The sequence below is a fragment of the Hemibagrus wyckioides genome, linkage group LG18 (assembly GCF_019097595.1).
Source record: "Hemibagrus wyckioides isolate EC202008001 linkage group LG18, SWU_Hwy_1.0, whole genome shotgun sequence".
Taxonomy (NCBI): domain Eukaryota; kingdom Metazoa; phylum Chordata; class Actinopteri; order Siluriformes; family Bagridae; genus Hemibagrus; species Hemibagrus wyckioides.
The window spans coordinates 6,565,001-6,577,500 of record NC_080727.1 but is presented as its reverse complement, the minus strand read 5'-3'; the positions used below and the strand labels follow the sequence as shown (position 1 = coordinate 6,577,500).

The 12,500-nt window shown below is 41.3% G+C and overlaps 1 protein-coding gene across 1 annotated transcript in view; it reads right to left on the bottom strand.

The window, feature by feature from the left end:
• The window catches only part of npdc1a (neural proliferation, differentiation and control, 1a), a 19,854-nt gene that overhangs the window by 6,291 nt on the left and 1,063 nt on the right, over nt 1-12,500 (bottom strand). The gene's annotated exons all lie outside the window — the stretch shown is intronic.

Sequence of the window (12,500 nt, the reverse complement as noted above, 5' to 3'; positions counted from 1 at the left end):
GACTTCACGCTCAGGACTCACCACCCCCTCTGACTCGAGAGTTTCATATCTCACCATCTCTAACATTCTAGATCAGAACCTTTTTTACAGAAGTGAGCGGATCTCGAATGTCTGTGTGATTAATCTGTAATAATATCAGAAAACCCGTGACTCTGAAACCCTGCTAAAGAAAAAGTGCCTTTACAGCTGCCCATGACAAAAAAAGTGAAAGTGAGCTGCAGTAATGTGAAATGAGAAAAAAATGAAGATAGTTAGCTGCTCTGTACTCCAGAAGGACAGCCATCTGGCTCCTATAACATGCCTGATATGGTGCCACAGCACTTTCACTGTCTGCTTTGTGACTCTGTGACCCCCCTCCATCAAGGCTGTATAGTGCACTCCTCAGCAGGTGTCAAAGGAGGTGGGCCATGCCATCTGCAACTCAGGGGGGTGAAATGAAGCGGGAAGGGCGAGCGCGTGAGGTTGATGACGGACGTGTGCGTCGAAGGTCGGTTCCAACAATCCATAAACAATAAGGACACGTTATAGAGATATTCTCTCAGCACTCACTCACGCCCAAGCTGAACTCTCACCAGATGCAAAACGCGACGGACACGTTATATTTTTGCCAAGTGAACAGAAATGAACATGCTGATATGCAAACCAGAGAGAACACGAGGTGTGAGAAGCGTTGAAATTACAGGATATAATAAGAATGAGAAAGTAAGCGAGGCAGTAAATAACATAAGGACACGTCGGTGCGTGGATTCTTTTGCTTTGCTTGTTCAAGTCTGTAGAGTTTGTGCACAAATGCACACGAGTGAAATTTTTGCTACAGCCACGATAATAAGAACTGAAACGACGGACGGTTGCTTTTTACAGATCTAGGCCATGTGAAACGGTACAGAAAATAGACGTCCAAGATGTTGCAAGTTCCCCAGTGTCTTTAAAAATACAAGTACATAAAAATGTATAGAAAGTAAAACAAAAATAGTTGTTTAAGCCAAACGTGTATTATGTGGTTGAAAAAACCTGTTTGGAAATGTGCAGTTTGTGTTTATATGGACTTTTTATTTTAAACACGAAAATGCCGAAGCCCCTTCAGGATCTACTCTGAATGGAAAACCATGGTGGAATCTGGTTAGCGCCGGATTCTGTAATTGTGAGCAAAAAATATGCTGCGTATCCAAATAACAAACATTAAAATATGAAAAAGGATCTACAAACACCTTCCAAAAATGAAGAAGTAGAGTATTAATGGTTAAGGAGATCAAGTTGTGATATAAATCATTATAAAGTGTGTGAATTACCGGCTTTACAAAACCAATCAGATAAATAAGAAATAAATAAACAACAGTTCTGCAACTAGAGATAATAATCGTGACTATCAACTAAAGCAGAACTGAACCATAATCAGACACGGTGTAGAAATGTGACAAATACGAACGCAAAAGAAATACAGATGGATCTAAAAACCCTTGGAGCAATGAAAGATGTTTATTTTTTCTCCCCATTTATTTTTAAAGGAATGGCCTTGATACAATGCACTGAAGGTCTGTAATGTTTACTTTTACTTAACTTACAGCTTCACCTAGGGTGCAGTGTCTAACCAAGCAATAAAAATACTAGAGCAACACCCACACACCCACCCACCCACCCCCACCCTCACCCACACCCCCACAGCCCCCCACACACCCCCACAGCCCCCTCCCACACACACACAGCCCCCCCCCCCACACACACGACTCAACACTGGCAAGGCTGCAGTTCAGCTATAAATGTACCGGAATTGTGGCACAAATATGAAATATAAAGTAATAGAAATCAGGGACTTTTTGCAGTAGTGCAAATAAATGACAGGAGACTGACTTGTGTATATTCATTCTGAACATGTCCCGTGTCCCTTCATATGAAAACGCAGAAAACATCTTGGTAATGGGGTAAATGAGCAACACTGCCCCCTTGTGGTCAACCTACTTCAATGCAAGAATCTGTTCCTCAGAACTCGGTTCTGTAAAACTGGTGTTATGTAGACTTTTATCCAAAGGCAGGACATCAAGACTAAAAATATGCTCTTGTAGAAATTCCCCAGGCTGACCAACTGTGTAACGATGAGGTTGGACACGTGATCTGCACGGGCTGCAGCGAGAGGATCCGGTCTTACAGAACTGACTTAGGCACAAACAACAATCCCGGTGTAAAATTTTGTAAACTAATATTGATCCTACCTCACCCTGGCAACATGGAAACACTTGATGGCACTGTTTATCTAGTTTGTTCAGAGCATTCAATCATTTTAACCACCACTAATCTTACAGCTCTAGCTGCACAGCTGGTAATATTACTCTCTCCCCCTGCAGTCACTGATCACTTTCCTGTCTTTATATTAATCAGTCCTTGATGATACACTGTGTTGCCAAAAGTTCAAATCACCCCTTCAAGTTCAAATCACCCCTTCACCCATGATTTGACACCCCGGTTCATTCAGGTGTTGTTTTTCAGGGGTTGGGCTCGGCCCCTTATTTCCAGTGAAAGGAACTCTTAATGCTTCAGCTTTATACCAAGACATTTTGGATAATTTCATGCTTCCAACTTTGTGGGAAACAGTTTGGGGATGACCGCTTCCTGTTCCAACATGACTGCACACCAGTGCACAAAGCAAGGTCCATAAAGACATGGATGAGTGAGCTTGGTGTGGAGGAACTTCACAGAGTCCTGACCTCAACCCCATAGAACATCTTTGGGATGAATTAGAGCGGAGACTGCGAGGCAGAGCAAAACTGTGATGCTGCCTTTACATGCATATGAGATTAATACAGAGTTGGCCCTCCCTTTACAGCTATAAAAGCTTCATCTCTTCTGGGAAGTCTTTCCACAAGTGTATTTATGGGAATTTTTGACCATTCCTTTAGAAGCGCATTCGTGAGGTCAGGCACTGATGCTGGATGAGAGTCTCCACCTTCTAATTCACACAACCATGGCTCACCTCCCAGACAAGAGGAGGAAGTAAGCACACTTTCCACCTTTTAAATACTATTTTACATCCATAGTCACTACCAATTTTAAACGCCATCAAGTACCAAAATCTAAAGTAAATTTGACGACAATTCCTCAGATCTCTCTGTGTGAACTCTATAAACCTTGTTTTCTCTATAAACCTTTGATTTCTCCAACAAGGTCACTCGGTAACGTCCACATATAAAGCACTTATTTGCTTTAAACCACAGCCATACAGAAAATAAAATCCTTTCCTTCTCAGCACAGGTTCTGGAGAGGAGGGACGTGGCATGTCACAGGAGCAGACTAAGGTGGGTAAGAAAAGTTTCCTTTATTTTTTTTTTTAAAGAAGATTTAGAAAGAAGGAGTGGGTAAATGAAATGTGCTTAACCATCCATGTGACCCGAAACTGGTTCTCTTTGTGTACAGACACAACTGTTCCGCAAACAATTCTGTAGAAAAGAAAATTAGATGCTACTGGAGCCGTTTTTAATAATTCACTTCCTTGTATTTTTTCCCCTTCATGACTCTTTGACAGAAGGAACAAAAATATTTTAAATGTCACTTTGTTTGCCTCTACTGTGATTGTTAACTGACCTTCACTTACGATCTGGTGTGAGGATTGATTTTGGTAGTTAAAGCCTTAGACTTTTCTCATTCCACGAGGATTAAACGTAACAGAGAACACATGCAAGAGACTGGAGCTCAAACCGATGCTCTGTTTACGTTGGAAACTGCATGATATTTTATCGCAGAGGTCTTTGCCCACATTGCTTCTAGTCCTTGATGGACTTCCTGTAGAAAAAGGAAAGACAGGAAAACTCTCACAATGGGATAGTTTCCTGGCTCTTGGTATCTTTCAACACAGTGCCACCAATCTCTGATTTCCTAATTAGTCCATGTTTAATTTCTCTGAATTAAAATAATTAGGAGATAATTTCAGATAACCGCTTTCTACTTTTCACGTTGCACCATCGAATATATTTCAGTTCCACTTCGTGTGACGCAGAAAACCTGTTCGTACAGGATGTAAGAAAGGAAATGTTCCTGTTTTCGTTGAATCCTGCTTGTGCGTGCTGGAATGTGCTGCTAACACTGCTTACTGGTGCACTGGGTTAATGATTACTGGGACAGGAACAGGAGGAGTTTCAACCAGAATATTTCTTCCTAATTATCTCTCTGTTGGGAAATTTCCCTTCCTTAATGCAGAAAGAAGTTTTTTTTTTTGTATGATGAACCACCAATAAACTTTTACTGCGTTAGTATTTGAGTAAGCGAGCTCAATCGAAGTTCAGTATAATCAGTACTGAATGCTGAGAGTTAAAAGAAAGGTTCAGCACAAATGAAAAGTTTTAAATGTTGCTCGATTTCGGCTGCGATATGCAGATCAGGGTCAGAAACTGGAGGCAACAACGTGACTCCATGGACCCGACCTACTGGTGTAATGGTGTGAGCAATGCTTTCTTGGCACATACTGGACCTGTGGATCTGAGGATTCATGCTGACCATGGACATCCTTTTATGGACACAATCTTATAATAGTTTATTTCCAATACAATAATTGCCACAAAATCACCGTCTTGACCATGACAGTGAGTTGTGTGGACCTCACTGACCTCGGAGACTGTGTAGTTAACAGATCTGCACGTCACTGTGGACAGGAATATTTCCAGCAGCTAGTGAAGTCCACACCATGAAGATCGGAGAGCAAAATGGACCTTACCCAGTATTAGCACCCTAGAATCTTTTGGAAATCAAAAGATAAAAGCCTCAATCTAGAGCACTTGATAATGTTTTATTGTTCTTCTAAACTTTTTTTGGTCTCAATATGTAGTTGGAGTTATTGCTACCTTTTTTTTTACTGGTACATTAGCCCCTGCAGCATCAAAGAAGTCCAGCGTATTTTTGCTCAATTCTTTGTGTTCTAATTCCTCCCGTATCTGTCCTCCTTCTATTAGTTAGATCACAGCAACTGTGGAATTGAGAAGTGTGTGTGTGTGTGTGTGACTGTAAGGCAGAACGGGTCGTGCAGATGGTTGCTGTGTGGGCAGTGGACATGTGAGTAATCGGTGATGACTGGATCGTTTTTGAAGGTCAGCGCCAGAAACCCAAGGCCTTTTCGGATTGAAGTGTTCTGGAGACGTGTTTGCCTGAAAGTCACGCTGAGAAGAGGATGGCACTAGCGATTTTCATGATTAATTCTGCATACTTGGGTGAGCACAAATGCACATACTCTTAGCTAGTCTGTCATAGTTACAGTACGTCCTCCTGTCCAGTCTATAGAGACATTTTTGATGAGGTCCAATATCTTTCAAGGCATGTTGATCCACTGGACATTGCAGCAAAACACAGCTTAATAAAATGAACACATTCTGGCTGGGATCTAGACAAGAGCTGGATGTGAGGCAGGTCCAGGGTGTCATACTGTGGTCCCTTATTCTGTCAATGCCTTATTCACTATGTGTGCTCACTACATCAGGAGCACTAGATGCACAATAGAACACTATTGGAGTTTTATTGATATCACCCAGGGCTAGGCTTCTCAGCTCATGAGTACTGGGTTTAAAAACAGACATCTGTCTGGGGAACCCAAAGGAAACCCGTGGGAACTCTCCAGTTTCCTTTCCCTGCCTAAAAACATACAGACAGGTGGTTTGGTTGTGCTAAATTACTCCCAAGCGTGAACAAGTGAACGAAAGTGAGTGCACGCTTCCAGTGTTCCTGGGATGCAAACTATAAAAATTATAAAAAGATAAACAAATCTATGAACTTGGGAATTGCCCATACAAGTGAGAATGGAAAACGAAATCTAATACATAATCCTGATTACTAAAGTTCATTAGATGGTATTAGCGTTAATTTCACAAGACGTCAATCAGTCCTCATTAATGAGTCCTCTTAAAGTGCATCCCTGGGACACCGTGTCCAGTGTTGTGCTTCTCACAGAGCATTATCGCTGTGTTTGTGTAATGTGAGGGTAAATTTGCAGAGGAGGTGGTTCTTATCCCTGAATTAATAGACAATCACTTAATAAGCAAAACATTTTAATGGCGGTGGACAATTTGACCAAAATAGAAATAATGAATCGGCTGGAAATTGCCCCAAATGACCAGATGGCTGAGCCTCAGGGGTCAGAGAACATGAGGAAAATTAAATCAACCACACAGCCTAGTCTGTAAAAATAACACTCACCATTAAAATGTTTTTTGTCTGTCTCTGACCTTCTGATTCTGATGAGGAAATCATACCAACTATCGCAGTATGAGAATGTGAAAACAGACAAGGACGTAAAGGGCAAGGCCAGCTCCGGTAGCATCTTATCTCTCCGTCACTGCTTCTTTAAGTGCGGCTCCGTCTGTAAACAAAAGGCGGTGCCTGTATCCCACAGACAGCTGAGTGCACCTTATTTACTCTCTCCTTTTCTCTGTGTGCCAGAAACCTTTACCTGCTTTGTTCCTTCTGGGAAATCCTAAGTACTACGTTTCTCATGCAACTCGTCTTTCTCATCTTTCTTCCCCTCACATTGTTGTTTTACTAAAAGGAAGTCTGCTTCCAAAAGTCCAAAAGTTTGTGGACATCAAACCCTAAATTATTATCAGAAGAAGCCTTTATTATTATCGCTACACGTACATCACAGCACGGTCTTCTCATACCCCAGCTGAGGTGGTTGGGGTCAGAGCGCAGGGGCAGCTATGATGCAGCAAACCAAGCTCTTTTGACCAACAACCCAGAACTTGAACCACCTGAGCCACCACCTATATGTGGTTCTTCCCCAAACTGTTGTATGCTGTAGCTTTACAAGTTTCTCTGCACGACAATGCCTCAAAGCTCCATAAAGACATGGATTGCAAAGGATGGCCAAGTTGGCAGCACTCGAGTGTCCTGCACAGAGCCCTCACCTTTCACTTCTGGTATAAACTTGAACACTGACTCCACCCCAGACATCGCTGCCCAAACTCATTACTGCCTCTGTGGCTGTACAAGCAAATCCCCACATCTAGCAGAAAACGTTCCCAGAATGACGGAGGTAATTTCTAAAAGCGCAGTGGACTAAATCTGGAATGGGATCTCCAACAAGCATATATTAGTGTTTACAAACATTTAGTCATATACTTTAGATAGCTTACTGGTAGAAAGGAAGACCGTAGTGACTCACTCTTTTGTTTTCCCATAGTCAGGCGGAAATGTTCGATCAAATAGCGTCTAAACAGTGAAACTCTTATTGAACAGAGATAAAAATACAGTATTACTCCATTCCATCATATCCTACACGGTTCTTATGACCAGTTGATGCAGCTTCTGTTTCAATTGTAGTTTTCTGCTCAACATACTGACTACCACACCACTAGCTGTAGTTTATTTTCTGTGATGTGGAGAAAGAGCAGGTAATGAGTGATTGTCTACACCTTTATATTGTTTACATCAAGCTCTTGTGCCTTTATCGTTCTCAATCAAACTCCAGAGAGAGATCGAGAGAGACCGAGCTGATTGTTTCTGCACTGACTTAAACTTCATCTGAACAGTGGTTAAATGTTTTTGCTCCCAGTTTGCTCCCCTGACAATTCTCACTCACCATCCAGCTCTCCACAATCACATGACAGCTACACACCAGGCAGGATGAAGGCTACCATGTGCCTCCTCTGAGACATGTGAAGCCGACAAAGCACATCTTTTCAAAACCTTTTGCTGCTCCTGCTATGTCTCAGGGCAGTGCAACACTGGTGGGGAAAGTCCTGTCTGCTCAGTTCTGCATACATGAGCATGACCAGTTTAGCTTACTGGCTACAGATCAATGAAAAATCCATCCATCCATTTTCTATACCCGCCATATTCCTAATTAGGGTCAGGGAGATCTGCTGGAGCCTATCCCAGCACACATTGGGGCGAGAGGCAGGGGTACACCCTGGACAGGTCGTCAGTCCATCACAGGGCTCATTGAAAAATATAAAAGTTCTAATCTCCCAGTGTTACAACAAACGCTTTTCTGTTGAACTACATGATTTAGTTTCGGGTTTTATTTTGTGCATATGTGTTTACTTGAGAGGGCCAAAAGGCATAGAATTGGAAAAATGTACAAGTAATAATAATAATAATAATAATAATAATAATAATAATAATAATAATAATGAACAAACATCTTTTGTCGCCATTTTCTACCCGAACAACCAGAGCTTCACAGTCACAAATTCACATATTTATTTATCTACACATTTAATTATTTGTTTGTTGTGCTCGCTTATATGCTAATTTTTTAAGGCAAAGCATAATAATTCAGCAGGACATTTTAAGGTGTATGCACAAGATCTTGCATTCAGCATCAATTCTAAGCTTGAACATGAACACTCCTTTGTGTAAAATACAGTTCATAAAAAAAATAAAAAAAGAGGAAAAGATTAGTGACTTTCCACATAAGAAAAACTTTTGTCACGTCAAAGAACAGCTGATCGAGTTGCTTCTGGTTTATAATATATTTGATTTGCCTGAGAAGCTCATCAGCACTCAAACGTCAATGAAGTTAAGAGAAATGAGGTGTGAGAAGGTTTAAGGTCCGACGAAACAAAAATTCATTCAACTTCATAACTGTGCCGAAATACTTAGAAGCAACTGGAATGACGATAATCTGGGAGTCTACCATATGTCTCAGTTCCAGTAAATAACCCTGTCTGACATCAGGTTTACCTTCTAGGTGTTCCTCCAGAAAAGATCAATAGAACGTGTGCAATGAACTTAATAAAACTGTGTGTACTCAGCAATGTTTGATGTGCATCAATAAAATGTTTGGAATGGATATCTGTGTTCTTGTGGAAGGGTTTAGAATAAAATAAGGAACTATAATAGATAGAAAGTATGACCACTAAGCAGCACAGCAGTGGGAAAGGACTAGGATACACCTGTAGTCTTCTCACGCTGCTGGCTTTATCACAAGTACGATGTGTTGCTGACTTTTCCGTCCACCCCCTAACTTTTTTTCCGAAAGAAGATTAACATATGCGTGGGAATAGAAAAGGAGTTATTCATGATCACACCTTACAAATGGTAACAGCCAAACTCGCCCGTGAGTCAAGGCTTCCAGGACTGTTTAGAGCTGGAGAGGATTAACTGAGCTTACAGATCAACAAAACAGTGGTGGGACAATCCACACGGATTTACTATACAGTCCTGAAGCACAAGCACAGTTTCTACAGATTAGCACTGCTGCCATGCCTCTGACCCTCCAGCGTGAGAAGGAGTCAGTGTTTGAATATGAGGTCAAGAATGTCTGAAAGGTCTCAAAGGAAAAATCGTAGAATTCTGAATTCATTGTACTCCTTGACCTCATAATTGACATAATATTTTTGTCCTAGAAATTGAAACTGGTGTTTCAGAACTTTGTAACTGTACATACACTGATCAGGTATAACATTGTGAACAGTGAGAGGTGAAGTGAATAACACTGATTATCTCCTCATCATGGCACCTGTTAGTGGGTGGGATATATTAGGCAGCAAGTGAACATTTTGTCCTCAAAGTTGATGTGTTAGAAGCAGGAAAAATGGGCAAGCGTAAGGATTTGAGCGAGTTTGACGAAGGGACAAATTGTGATGGCTAGACGACTGGATCAGAGCATCTCCAAAACTGCAGCAATTGTGGCGTGTTCTCGGTCTGCAGTGGTCATTATCTATCAAAAGTGGTCCAAGGAAGGACAGAGTCATGGGCGGCCAAGGCTCAGTGATGCACGTGGGGAGCGAAGGCTGGCCCATGTTGTCCGATCCATCCAGACGAGATACTGTTGCTCAAATTGCTGAAGAAGTTAATACTGGTTCTGATAGAAAGATGTCAGAATACCCAGTGCATCGCAGTTTGTTGCGTGTGCCGCAGACCAGTCAGGGTGCCCAGGTGGTCATAATGTTATGCCTGGCCGGTGCATGTAGTAAATATTGTTGTTTTAATTTTAATTATTCAGGAAATACAGAGGAATCCCTCATACTAATAGTTCAGTTAAATGCTTTCTAGAATGCATACATACACACACACAAACAGATTAACTCCTCATTTAATACAATACCTGATTTTTCCATCTGTAAGAGTAACGCTACATTCACACGACAATTTCATCGCTGATGGTTGCCATAGCAATAACGTTCATCGGTGAATGGTGCATCTAGTGTTCTATTTCTGACAACAAATCAGTTTTCTTGCTGCTAAAATGAAACATTCTGGAGGAAGAATTTTGTAAGTCATCACATCATATGAGATGAAGGATCACAAGCGCTCTACTGTCTTCGCTCTCGTTGGGAGTTTGCTCCAAATTTGCATCAAGTACATTTTTATGACGCTTAACTTCTCTGGACACACCCACATTTAGTCACCAGTGGTTGATGTTGCTCAAGTCGCTGACTCTCGTTGCAAATGAATGCTCTCTCGTGGGTTTGTTTTCATATATATCATAAGTAATATCATTGCATCTACTGCAGCTCTACATCACCGCGGGAGCTGCTGATGGTCAACCGTGGCGGAAATCTTCCAAAGTTAATAAAAGGCTTTCGGTAAAACCTCTTTTGCTGATCTTTATATTTAAGCGAACATCAAGCACTTCAACACGCAGTAGCTCTGACATCCTGCTTCCACACAAAATACTCAGGGCTTTCATGCCATTTCATGGTGATTCCTACATTTCCCCATGCTTTAGATTTACTCCTTTTGCTCCCTTAGAGTTGCTTAGGAACCTCCAGCTGAAGGTGGACCCTGCTTTGTCAAAATATAAAATTTTCATCCAATATCATATTAAACACCATGAAAAATGAACCATATGTAATGATTAACCACAACACCCTCACAACCCTGCTTTCACGTTTCAACAACGTACCCGACACTGTAGCTTCTGAGTCCTAAAAACACTAAACAAAGATAAACAGCATAATCACCCGGGCTGGAGGAACGCTTTGTGCCGCACATGGCATGTTTTGTCTGTGCTAAAGAGCGAAGGATTTCTTCTTATTAAAAGTTAATCTAATCTCAGATCAATTTGGTGGCTCGCAATCAAGAGCAAAGGATGCAAATGCAGACAGATGGAGCTGAGGCTTGGAAAAGAGATGGCGGGGAGGGAAAAAACCCCCAGCTGTTTAAGCTTATGAAGATTAAGAGGGATGGAACGTATGAAAGAGGGAAATAGGAAGCCAGACAATACAGGACAGCTCGGCATAATCTCTTAATCTGAAATGCATTGCAGCAACAGATCAATGGTTGTGGCCCAAATAATGTACACACTATGTACTCAAGCATCTAGTGTATAAATATAGAAGAGGTGTACAGTCTAAAATGGACCACTAACGTTTTTTTTAATAACCAGTGGAGTGCCTCTACCTCTCTAAAAAAAAAACACATACTGAGGTATACAGAGAATGTAAACTTAGACTATACTGCCAAAAGTTTTGGGATTCCCCTCCAAATCATTGAGTTCAGGTGTTGTTTTTCAGGGGTTGGGCTCAGCCCTTCAGCATACCAAGACATTTTGGACAATTTCATGCTCCCAACTTTGTGGAAGCAGTTTGGGGATGACCCCTTCCTGTTCCAACATCAACAACAACAAGGTCTATAAAGACATGGATGAGCGAGTTTGGTGTGGAGGAACTTGACTGGCCTGCACCTCCACCCGACAGAACATCTTTGGAATGAATTAGAGCGGAGACTGCGAGCCAGGCCTTCTTGTCCAACATCAGTGCTTCACCTCACAAATGTGCTTCTAGAGGAATGGTCAAAAATTCCTCTATAAAACACACTCCTAAACCTTGTGGAAAGCCTTCCCAGAAGAAGCTGCAACATGCGGGCCAACTCCATATTAAATTCATGTGCATGTGAAGGCAGACGTCCCAGTTTTGGCCTGGCTCACAGTCTCTGCTCCTAAAGGTGTTCTATGTGGATAAGGTCAGGACTTTCTGCAGGCCAGTCAAGTTCCTCCACACCAAACTCGCTCATCCATGTCTTTATGGACCTTGCTTTGTGCACTGGTGTGCAGTCATGTTGGAACAGGAAGGGGTCATCCTGTCAAACTGTTCCCACAAAGTTGGGAGCATGAAATTGTCCAAAATGTCTTGGTATGCTGAAGCATTAAGAGTTCCTTTCACTGGAACTAAGGGGTTGAGCCCAACTCCTGAATTAAGTGATTTGGAGGGGTGTCCATATAGTCTATAAGTTTACAATCTCTTTATACCTCAGTATGTGTCTATTCATACATTACTCAGTATGTTTCCCTTCTATTGCACTTTACATTCTATATTATTTGAGGTGTTTACATCCTGTGACATTTTAATTCCCTCTCATTAGATGCAAATCCACGTTTGACTTATAGATATCTATCTATTTATATTTACACACGTTTCCGTCAATAATTCATTTATTAACAGATGATGACTTGTATTCAAATCTATTGATTTACATTCTTAAAAAAAAACTCATCGTCCTTGTTAACGTAATATATTTTGCTATGCAATTAATCATAATTGTTATCAGTATTTTATTTATTAACAGATGCATTTTAACAGTTT